The 11759-nt window shown below is 35.0% G+C and overlaps 1 non-coding gene across 1 annotated transcript; it reads left to right on the forward strand.

Annotated features, from left to right (window-relative positions):
• Positions 1–846: 846 nt before the first annotated feature.
• On the forward strand, positions 847–996 carry LOC132236312 (small nucleolar RNA SNORA4). Its single transcript, XR_009453254.1, has one exon. It is a non-coding gene; the product is annotated as a small nucleolar RNA SNORA4 (small nucleolar RNA).
• Positions 997–11759: the final 10763 nt, after the last annotated feature.

Genomic DNA, 11759 nt, shown 5'->3' on the forward strand with positions numbered 1-11759 from the left:
TAGACTGAGGCTGTAACATGCTGATTGCAATCAAGTGCAATATGGTGGAGGAAGCAGTGACTTTTATGTTTATTAAATCCTTTATCATATACTTTGACATACATGTGGACCTTCCCAAGATCAGAAAGTCTGCCTGTTTAAGGATTGCAGAGAGCTTCACATTGTGCAGCATGCTGTACTCCACGTGGCCACAGGCTTAAGCTGTTCCTAGTCATTGAAAACATTTTGTATCTGTATATTTAATGTACATAATAATGACCTTTTAAAAGGCAGAGACTACTTATTAATCCAATATTCATTTTCATAACTTTATATATGAACAGTAAAAAACAATGATATAGTTAGAACTATAGGAAAATATCCCTCTTTCTAGTTTTTCAAAGGAATAAATTTGGGAGGTGTGTCACTAGAAATCATAAAATAAAATGGTTTGTTTCCATTTGTACTGATTTTTTCAGCTTGTCAATGAAGTTTTATTTCTAACAGCTTTGTTTATTTTGTCCTTATTTCAGGGGTGTGTGTGTGTGTGTGTGTGTGTGTGTGTGTGTGTGTTCGTGCGCGTTCATGTCCTTAGTCCTGACAATCATTGTTTATTCTCAACTATCAGAAGTGTTAAATAGCAAATTATTACTTCCTTACTATCAACTTCCTGTCCACATGTCTCAACTCACACATTCTATCTTCACTTGGCTTCATTTTAAGTCATTATTTTCATTCTTCATTTATTTCTTCAAAATCAACTGAATTCTAATTAGCCTAGGATTAAATTCTGTCAGCCTCTTTTGTTATCTCTTTATACTGGAACACATCTTTTCTTAGGTTAGCAATATTTTTAACTGACAATGAGCTTAAAATATTGATGTTATATGGAAGGTTTTTATAATAAACTTTACCAACTTGGGCTATTTGGGGGAATAAAGAAAACCACACTCCACAGTGGGCTATATCACTAAATATACAGAATATATAGTTCACTACTATTTTGTGGTCTATGTATTTAATATATATATATATATATATATATATATATATATATATATATATATATATATGTTACAATTATTCTCATTTAGTTACCTAGGTATTTATTTTACTTACATTTACTTGTTTTAAACTATTACTAATAGTATATGTTGAGCTTAAAATTATCAACGCTATTAAAAGAAAGTATGAATCAAGGCAAGCTTTTCACTGAAGTTGAACTAATATCATCTGACAAGTGATGGATTGGGCACCCAGAATGTATATCATGTTGTTCTGTAAATGTTATTTTTTTGTATTTTGACTGCTTTCCTTACTAAATTGAGAGATACTTGAAAGAAACAGGTTGTGTATATGTTATTTCTATTTCCCAGCAGCTAATGCAGTGCTGGCTTCAAATTGATGGGAAAATCTGAGAACTTGAATGTGCTTTTGCTGACATTTGAAGAGATACTACCCAGACATGTTGAAAATCCATTTGTACTCTCTCTGGTATTTCTGTCCATACCCTGCCTCAGCAGGAAGGCGTCAAATGAACACTCTCTAGGGCCATTGTCCTTTGGTTCCCTAAAGCTAATTTACTTACACAAGGGGCAAAGATGAACCACACTAAAGTTATGAATAAGTTTGTAATAAATGGTACATAACTGATACAGGAGCCAGAAGCACTTTAATTCTGCACCTTTATCCTTTCATAGCTATAAAAGGAGGTCATTAGACCTCTTTCATACTTTTGTAAAGACACAGAATAGTTGTTACTTTTCCATGTAGTCCTTTCTACTAATGCCAATATGGCATTAATACCTTAGAATCTAACTTTAAAATTTGGGTAAAAATTATAAATAATAAAAATACTGTTTAAGCAATATTGACAAGGACTTGATAAACATCTAGTATGTTTTATAAAATATGCATGCTAACATAAAATTCAATAGAAAAGGCCAGTATCAGCATAATAAAAAAATGCAATGCTTCTGAATAATTGACCCAGTGATCCTACTTCTAGGAATATATCCCGAGAAACTAGAAACACCAATCAGAAAGGATGTATGCACTCCTATGTTCATAGCAACACAATTTACCAGAACTAAGATTTGGAAGCAGCCTATGTGCCCATCAGCAGATGAGTGGATTAAAAAACTGTGGTACATCTACACAACAGAATACTATGCTGTGGTAAAAAAGAAGGAATTCTTACCATTTGCAACAGCATGGATGGAACTGGAGAGCACTATGCTAAGTGAAATAAGTCAGTCAGAGAAAGATAAATATCACATAGTCTCACTCATTTGTGGAAAATAATGAACAACATAAACTGATAAAAAAAGATCCAGAGACAGAGAAGCATTGATCAGACCATCAAACCTCAGAGGGAAGGCAGGGGAGGGTGGGGGGGAAAGGGAGAGATCAACCAAAGGACTTGTATGCATGCATATAAGCCTAACCAATGGACACAGACACCAGGGGGTGAGGGCATTAGCAGGGGGTGGGGGGGGGGCAATGGGAGGATAAGGACACATATGTAATACCTTAATCAATAAAGAAAAAAATAAAGAAAATGAATAAACAACAAAATGACTTTAAAAATTGAGTCTTGGAAATGCTTTTGAAAAAATGGATGTGAACATATTTTTGGAGAGAACAGGGTATTGCTTCTCATGAGGTAAAAAAAAAAAATTAATTCTAAAGGAACAGAACTATACCCTATAAAGGAATATAGTTAATGAAAATTTCTAATTTGCCTGTAAGGTCTGATATGCCCTTCCCTAGCATGTTGGAAGAGAGCAGTGTTACAGATTGCTCAGATTTCAGTTTATACCCTTGTCAATTTCACATGCAAACAATTACATTGTAGAAAAGAGAGCATTTAATCCCTAGATTGTGATTATCTAAATTATACAAAGATAACACTGTTAGGTTGCAGTATTTTGCCCCCTTAGCTGCGAGATATCATTCCATCTCTCCTCTGACTTGCTTAAGCTTCACTTTTTCAACGATTCTGTTAGAATTCTGGAATTCTATAGATACCACGGTTTAAATTATTTTAAGAGATTTACGTTTTAGTGATAAAAGCATTTGTTTGAAGTTTTAATTTTTCTATCAATCAATAAAAATGTTAACTATTTCAAACACCCTTTCCCTTTAAAAGCTAAACAATTTAAAGTCTTCCAGGACACCAGCAGTGAGCAATCATGAAACTGCAATTACCGCGGCCTATAGATACTACATGACCGAGCCCCAGTGTGACTGTCCCAATTCATATGTGCCCTTCTCTCCCTGCCCACGAAGTTATAGTCGCACAGGCCTGTTCAGTTCCCGGAACACAACAGGCTGGTTCTCTGTAAATGACATTTAATGTTTCTGTTTCTTCTGTCTATAATGTTTTCTGTCTAACATATTATTGATACTATTTATTATTCATAGGATCACTTTAGGAGTGAAAGCCCAATTTCTAAAATGTTCCTATAAAAAATGAAGGCAACGCAGAAATTAAGTTTAAAATAACACAGTAACTAGGAAGGAAGATATTAGATAATTTAACATACGGAAAATTAAAAGTTAATTAATATAGTTGGAATACCAAATTTGGCTAAAAGACAAAAGGAAAATTATTAAAAGCATTATATTAACAAACCTTAATAAAGTAAAAAGTAAACTAATACATAACACACAAAATATCAAGGATGATAACGGCATTTGGAGACTGATCTGAACATTCCTGTGGGCCTATGTAAATCACAATAATCTGCGGAGTAGACCATTAGCCGTCATTTTATAAATCCAATATAAAGAGAACTGAATTGGGAAGCCAAAACTTTTTCAACCAATCATAATTCAGTTCTTTTGGGAGGCTCCAGAATGGTCTGTGCTGCTAAAGCAGATATTTTCAAATGTTTTTAGAACCTATTTCATCAACATAATATTGCAAAATATGTAATCATCGTTATCAGGACTATGCAGCAGCTCACATGCTCGCGGCAACACCCCCAGCTCACTGCAGGCTGGCTTTGTCCCAGTTGCCAAGGCTCTTCGTAATCACTGCTCTGTACAGACTGCAGCTGGCTTACTATTTGGTCGTAGCCTAAAGAAAAACAGTTCAAGGCTGCACAATCATTGGGCTTCCTGTTCTATGACCTCGTGATTTCAAAAAGCAGATTCTTTCATAACTTGCACCTGGTTCCTTGCTCTTGCAATGGCAAAAACTTATCACCAATCTGAACAAGGAATAGATTCTCATCCAACTCAGGGGGAAAAAATCAGAGAGCTCAAATATCTAACCCCACTGATATTCCTTTGTGTTTTCCTACCTATCCGTCATGTTTGCGGGTTTTTTAGCTTTACAAATGTTTTGCCAACATGGAAATTGCATTCCTTGCATTCAGTAGATCCTCTCTCGTTTGATGGATTAAATTTTATTCTTCTGATTTCTTCCCTAAATATAGGTCATGGCATGGCTCAGGCAAAATCTCTGCAGAGGAACTTTCAAGCACTTTTTCTATTGGCTGTTAAGAGTGAGAAACTATTACTACATTTCAGCCATATACAATTTTGTGAGATCAAGTTTATAGTCAATATCACTGGTTATATAATTAAACAAAATGTCCTCCGAAATTATTTGGAGTGTAAAGTGTACTACATAAGTGCAAAATGGAATTTTAAATTACTGATTTTCTTCTCCAAAAGTAAAAATCATTTTTACAAAATCATGAAGAAGAATATATAATTGTAACCAAAGGTCTTTTAAGGTGATATAAGAGGTAATTATTACTGATATGTATCAACAATAAAAAATAATAACATTCAATACTACCATATAAATTGCTACTTCCATGTTCAATTCTCTGGGCTTCTAAACCTCTAGTTCCAAGCTCCCTGTTAATAAGAGATCTAAATGAAGCAAATGAAGACTTCTGTTAACATAGTAAAATTACATGTCCATTAAGTAGATTGGAGTGTGATTTAGACAACTCTAGAAAGAAAACAAGTCCATGGTTAATGAGAAAAGTTGGAATAAAACAGACTTAATTTTTCAAAAACTGATTATTTACATTTGGGGTTTTGTTGTTTCATATACTGAATACTGTGGTTTGACCCTACTTCTTTTCATAATTGTTATTTTAGTATTTAATTCAGTGAAAATGACTAAAGCTATTATGAAAATTATTTTAATCATTCCACAATCATTAACCTATACCATCTATGTATAAAGAACGTACATAATGTTATTCAAGTAATTCATATGACCATAAGTCCCTCCAAAATCATAAAATAACAATATACAAAACAAAATTAAATTAGCTGTTTCAATATTCAAACAGATGTATTACTAAAAAATGATGTAATGATGCTAGAAATATGACATTTTAAAACAAACACATTTTCATATTTCTCTGATCTTTAGACCACTTTCAAGGTCATGGAGAAAAACAAATATTGGATTATGAATTTGTGGATGGAGAGATCACTGAGACTATAAAGATTGGATATAAAGATTTTGCATATAGGAGAAACCTAATGCCCAGGAAAATTTAAAAAAAATGAATACAGGCACATAACCAAATAAAGCAAGAATGAAGAAAAATCACACACACACACACACACACACACATTTATTTATTTTTAATGGAAGGAATATTTAATGTGATCTAGATTTAATCCAATTATACAAAGCTCCATATCCGATCTGAATAGTCAAATCTTTTCAAATTAACCAATTAAAAGTATACTGACTCTATTGCTTGCTTCAGCAATAGGTGTGAAATTTGTTTGAATTACAAAAGAAACAAGCTAAGCTATGAAACTTATCTCTTCTCTCAGTGCTCAATGAAATATCCCTTAATGAAACTTCTACATGGGTCTGGGTATGTGTATTATAAATTTAAATTATTTCCCAGTTAAAGACAAAAAATAGCGTGTGTGAACCCCTCGATCCATCTGAGGTTGCTTCATCATTTTTAAAATAGGAATTAGTATGACTTTTAAAATTTTTGAAGACATAAACACTTATCACTTACAGTTAATGAAATTAAAGCTAGTGTTCAGTATCTCTCTCCCACACACAAGCACACCCAGATTCAAATCATCACACTCTTCCCACACTCGCAGGACATGTGTTTAGATGTGTGTGAGAGACAATACAATAGGGAGTGCTTTTTTTTAATTCACAGGTTTTATGCAGGACAATTTTTAATGTTTTCTTTTACAAACAAAATTTTCACAATTTTAAAAGTATATATTTATTTTTAATTCTATAAAATCATCACCTAAGAATGAAAATATTAAATTGCCTTGGTCATTTTCATTTGTCGATTTTCTATATACGTAGTTATTCCATTAACTCTTCATTTATTCTGACTTTTTTGTCAACTACTGCAAGCTGAGAGACACTCTTGCCTACCATACAGTTGGCTTCCTTCCCTACAATTATAATTATTACCTCCCCATTCCTCATTATTCACATACTTCAACACCGTTGTGCTGCCCCAAAAGCAGTGAGGAGATACACAGAGCTCTGTAGACTGATATTCAGGGCTGTTCAAGTCACACCCCAAAATATCATTCTAGTCTTAATAACAATGACTAAAACAGTTTTTTGTGTGCAATAAATATATGTACATGTGCCATTTATATAGTCTTCTTAATGATCCAATAAGGGAATTCTTATTTCACATATCAAAACAGTAATGCCTACAAAAGTTAAGTTCATCTTACAAGGTCACAAGGAAAATGCCAGAATTAGAAATCTGGTTGTCTGACTCTAGTGACAATTCTGTTTTATTATTAAACTAGAGGCCCGGTGCATAAAATTCATGCATGGGACTGAGGGGTCCCTCAGCCTGGCCTGCACCCTCTCCAATCCAGGACCCCTCAGGGGATGTCTGAATGCCAGTTTAGGCCTGATCCCACAGGGCAGTTGGACATCCCCCTCACAATAGGGACCGCTGGCTCCTAAGCACTCACCTGCCTGATTGCCCCTAACCACCTCTTCCTGCTGGCCTGATCATCCCCTAACCACCTCTGCCTGCCAGCCTGATTGTCCCCTAACTGTTCCCCTGCCAGCCTGATCACTCCCTCACTGACCTCCCCTGACACCTGATCACTCCTAACTGCCCTCCCCTGCTGGCCTCATCACCCCTAACCACCTCTGCTTTGGCCCCCACCACCATGGCTTTGTCAGGAAGGACGTATGGAAGATGTCTAGTCTAATTAGCATATTACCTTTTTATTAGTATAGATTAGAGGCCCAGTGCACAAAATTTGTTCGCGGGGCGGGGTTCCCTCAACCTAGCCTGCACCTTCTTCAATCTCGGACCCCTTGGAGGACGTCCAACTGCTGGTTTAGGCCCAATCCAGTCAGACATCCCTCTCGCAATCTGGGACTGCTGGTTTCTAACTGCTCACCTGCCTGCCTGCCTGATCGCCCCTAACCAATCTGCCTACTGGCCTGACGCACCTAACTGCTCCCCTGCCAGCCTAATTTGCCCCTAACCGCCTCTGCCTGCTGGCCTGATTGCCCCTAACTGCCCTCCCCTGCCAGCCTGATCACCCCTACCTGTCCTCCCCTGCCAGCCTGATTGCCCTCTAACTACTCTCCCCTGCCAGCCTGATCACCCCTAACTGCCCTCCCCTGCCAGCCTGATCACCCCTACCTGTCCTCCCCTGCCAGCCTGATCGCCCCCTAACTGCCCTCCCCTGCCAGCCTGATCACCCCTAACTGCCCTCCCCTGCCAGCCTGATCACCCTTAACCTCTGCCTTGGCCCCCGCCACCGTGGCTTTGTCCGGAAGGACGTCCTAAAGATGTCTGGTCTAATTAGCATATTACCCTTTTATTCGTATAGATTACCTACTTGAGCAGGCCAGTAGATTCACTCTCCTAAAAAAGACAACATTTTTAGACAACATTTTTATCCTCTTTTCATACTTTCTCCTACACTGCTCCTAAAATATCATCTCTTATTCACTAATTGTTTAAATCCTTCATAATTCTTCGCCAACTGAGGTTTGCTCTCCTTTTTCTGAACCTCTTTGGTAGGTACTGTGGTCATCAGGCGGAGCTGTGACCTACCAGGAATGGTAAAAAAGATGAATACAATATTTAGATATCTAATTATATTTAATTATCTTTCATCCTGTTTGTTTTTAAGATAAGCATGATTAGTCCAATTCTATAAGGATATGCTATGTAAAAATAAATCTGTACTGGAGAGGTATGATTTTTTTTAATATATTTTATTGATTTTTTTACAGAGAGGAAGGGAGAGAGAACAGAGAGTTAGAAACATCGATGAGAGAGAAACATCGATCAGCTGCCTCCTGCACATCTCCTACTGGAGATGTGCCCGCAACCCAGGTACATGCCCTTGACCGGAATCGAACCTGGGACCCTTTAGTCCACAGGCCAATGCTCTATCCACTGAGCCAAACCGGTTTCGGCTGGAGAGGTATGATTGAATGTGTAAGTATTCATTGCACTTGACCAAAAAGTTTGCAGATCACTGACCAAGATCACTAAAGAATTTTCTTACATATTGACTTTTACTTCATTTTTACTGTTTTGTGATATGTTACTTATCCATGCAAATGATTTATTCTTTGAAGACAGAAAACATGTTTTAAATTTTGTTTTAGATTACTATATCATTGGAATCACCCCACTGCCAGAGAAAGCCTTGATATTTACAGAATCTATGCCAGAAAGCATTTACATACATAAAACAGTGCAATAATTGCAAGTCAAATGAAACATGAAAAGATGCTAGCTATAAATCAGTGGGAATTTGCTGACTTCAATTAGTGGAGGATTCATTATTGATTTGATTTCAGGTTAAGAGCAAAGGTTGTATGGCAGCAGGTCCTTTTATAGCTTCTGCATGTGCTGTCAGTGTCTTGAGGATGAATCTAGTCCCATATCCTGGGATGGAGACTGTTGATTTTAAGAAACCTCTTTGTTTTGCACAGTTAATGTATTTGGTTTCAAGAATACATAATAGCCTAGAAAAATTTGTTAATTAATCATAAGATTGAGTAGCTGAAATTATAAGTGCTTGCCCTTACCCTATACAAATCAGGCTGGAGTAGGTGTGATGTTTTTATATTCGCTGACCATCCACTGTATTTTAAACAAAAACTTAAGAGAGTGTATCATAGATATTTGTATACCTGCTTTTTTACTTTCCACTAGACAGTAGAACATTTGGCATCTGGCGATTCTTTAAAGCCATATTCTTCACTAAATGTAGCTATTCAATAAGCATGTTGAAATGAATGGACAGTGAATAATCTATTACTCCAAATCTCAACAATCTAATTTTCTATCTTACTAAAACAACTTGATATATCAATTAGTTTTATACTAATATACATATAACCACTTCTGAATATTTTCATTATAAATAACCTCATTATCTTACACCAATTATCAAGTTAACTAATACTTACAGGGAAAAAACTGGAATTCAGACTGATTTATATATTGGTGTATTACTGTGCTAAACTAATAATTTAGTGTATGGCCCAGAATTGCTGAAGATTTCAGCAAATATGCACATTAATGTTTTTTCTGCTTATTTCATTAGTCACTGAAAATGCATTTCTCAAGTAAGTTATTCATTTGTAATTTTTAGTGGGAAATCATCTAAGTATCTTCTATTGTGCTACACAAAATTAAATGAATTACAGCATACACTAAGTTCATATATATATATGTATATATACACACACACATATATATATATACACGCACACATATATATTCTTAATATGCTATATATTCATAAAAAGGCAAGGCCGTATTTTTTATATTTTTATGCTGCTGAATGGTTTTTGAAACAAAATTAAGAATTAAAAGGATATTTGAAGGATCAGAAGACAGTATCACACGAGTGGTAGATTTGTTAGAGTGGGCTTTTTTTTTTTTTTTTTACATGTCAAGTAGGTACAACTTTTGTAGAGGTTCAGCTGTTTTAACAGCAGCATTCATAACACTGAAAGGCTTAAAAAAGATCACCTGAAGCATATGGCTTATATCTTGTAAACCATATACCTCTTTGGCTTTGTTTATAAGATAATTCAATAGTAAATAATCATAGATATTTCAGCAAGTAATATGGGAGAAAGGAAAACCACGTCTGCAAGCACACACACAGACACACACACGTATGCACGCATACACACACACACACACACACACACACACACACACACATTACAAATTGGATGTCTCTGAAATTACCCAAAAAACAAAAGCCTATTGGGGGGAAATGACAAAGAGTCTAAATTAATAATAATAAAGTTTAAAGTAGTTTAGATCTCAAAGTTTAACTGCTGTTGTAAGAGATGTTTGTTTGGTGGTAGAAAAAATGCTTTTTAAACACTTTGGAAATTAAATACAAATATGTTCAAAAATTTTGAAAAGTAAAGATATTGAATTGGTTGTTTTTAAAACTATATCACATCACTGATATAAGAACAATTCAATCACGGTCAAGAAAATGAGATAACATTTAGTAATGCACAAATGATCAAGGATAAAGCAAGTTCCTGATATTTCAAATTTTCTAACTTAATAAAGAAACTCCTTGTATTTTTCTGTAACCAGATGGACAAGTTAATCTTAAATGCATTAGGATCAAAATAAAATATCTATACAAAGCACCTTTTGCTTTCCCTTGTCTACCTATTTCAAAGGAAATTTTAAGTGTTCAATTAATACTGCCAAAAAATAAAGTATAGCCCTAGCCGGTTCGCTCAGTGGTTAGAGTGTAGGCCCAAGGTGTGAAGGGTCGCAGGTCCCATTCTTTGTTGCAGGCTGGTTCCCCAACCCAAGTTGTGTTTTTCCTTGGGTTGAAATATATATGATTATATACTGTTGAATTGTCTTATAAACAAAGCCAAAGAGATATGCTGGTTTACTAGATATAAGCCATTGGCTAAAGGGAGCCAATCGATGTGTTTCACTCACATTAATGTTTCTGTCTCTACCCTTTCCATCCACTCTCTCTAAAAATCAGTGGAAAAATATCCTCAGGTGAGGATTTAAAAAATAATAATAATAAATCAATTAAGAAATAAATATTTCATAAGAGGCTTGCTTTGCAAAACAAAACTATCTCACTGATTCTTTGCCATGACTACCTAACTACCTAACAGTACCTTCCTACCAATCACAATACCTGCCATTGACATTACATGGTTGCTCTGGATTACAGTAAGCATAAATGCAAGCTTCTGGTGTGCACAATGAACGGTAGCAGTCATTGCTCTTCAGAGGCATAAAAAACGTCCTGTGCAAGTAAAGTGGATACAAAGTGCTCTTTTCTTTTATTCCAGCTTTATTGAGATTTAATTGACATATATATTATGTATTTATATATTGGCTTTTTTAGATTCTACATATAAGGGATACCATAAATTATCTCTCTTTATGAAAATTATATTAAATGTATATTGGATTACACAATGTTTAATCGGACTTTCATAGTTTCCATTTTTGTTTTAATCTGACCAACCTTCAATCTAAGTAATGTCCTCAGATTTATTTTCTAATTTACTAATTCTCTTTTCAGCAAGTTCTTAATTGCTGTTCAACAACCTGATGGTTTTAATTTTTAATAACATTATTTTATGTTTTATCTTTTAATTAATTCGTTCTCTGATTTAAGTGATGATATATGATTTCATTTGTTAATAAGTCTGTTTTACATATTTATTTTATAGTCTATAAAAGATAATTACATTACTTAAAAGAAGATTCCTTTATTTTACATAGTTTCTGTTG

This window comes from Myotis daubentonii, chromosome 5, assembly GCF_963259705.1.
Source record: "Myotis daubentonii chromosome 5, mMyoDau2.1, whole genome shotgun sequence".
Lineage (NCBI taxonomy): Eukaryota > Metazoa > Chordata > Mammalia > Chiroptera > Vespertilionidae > Myotis > Myotis daubentonii.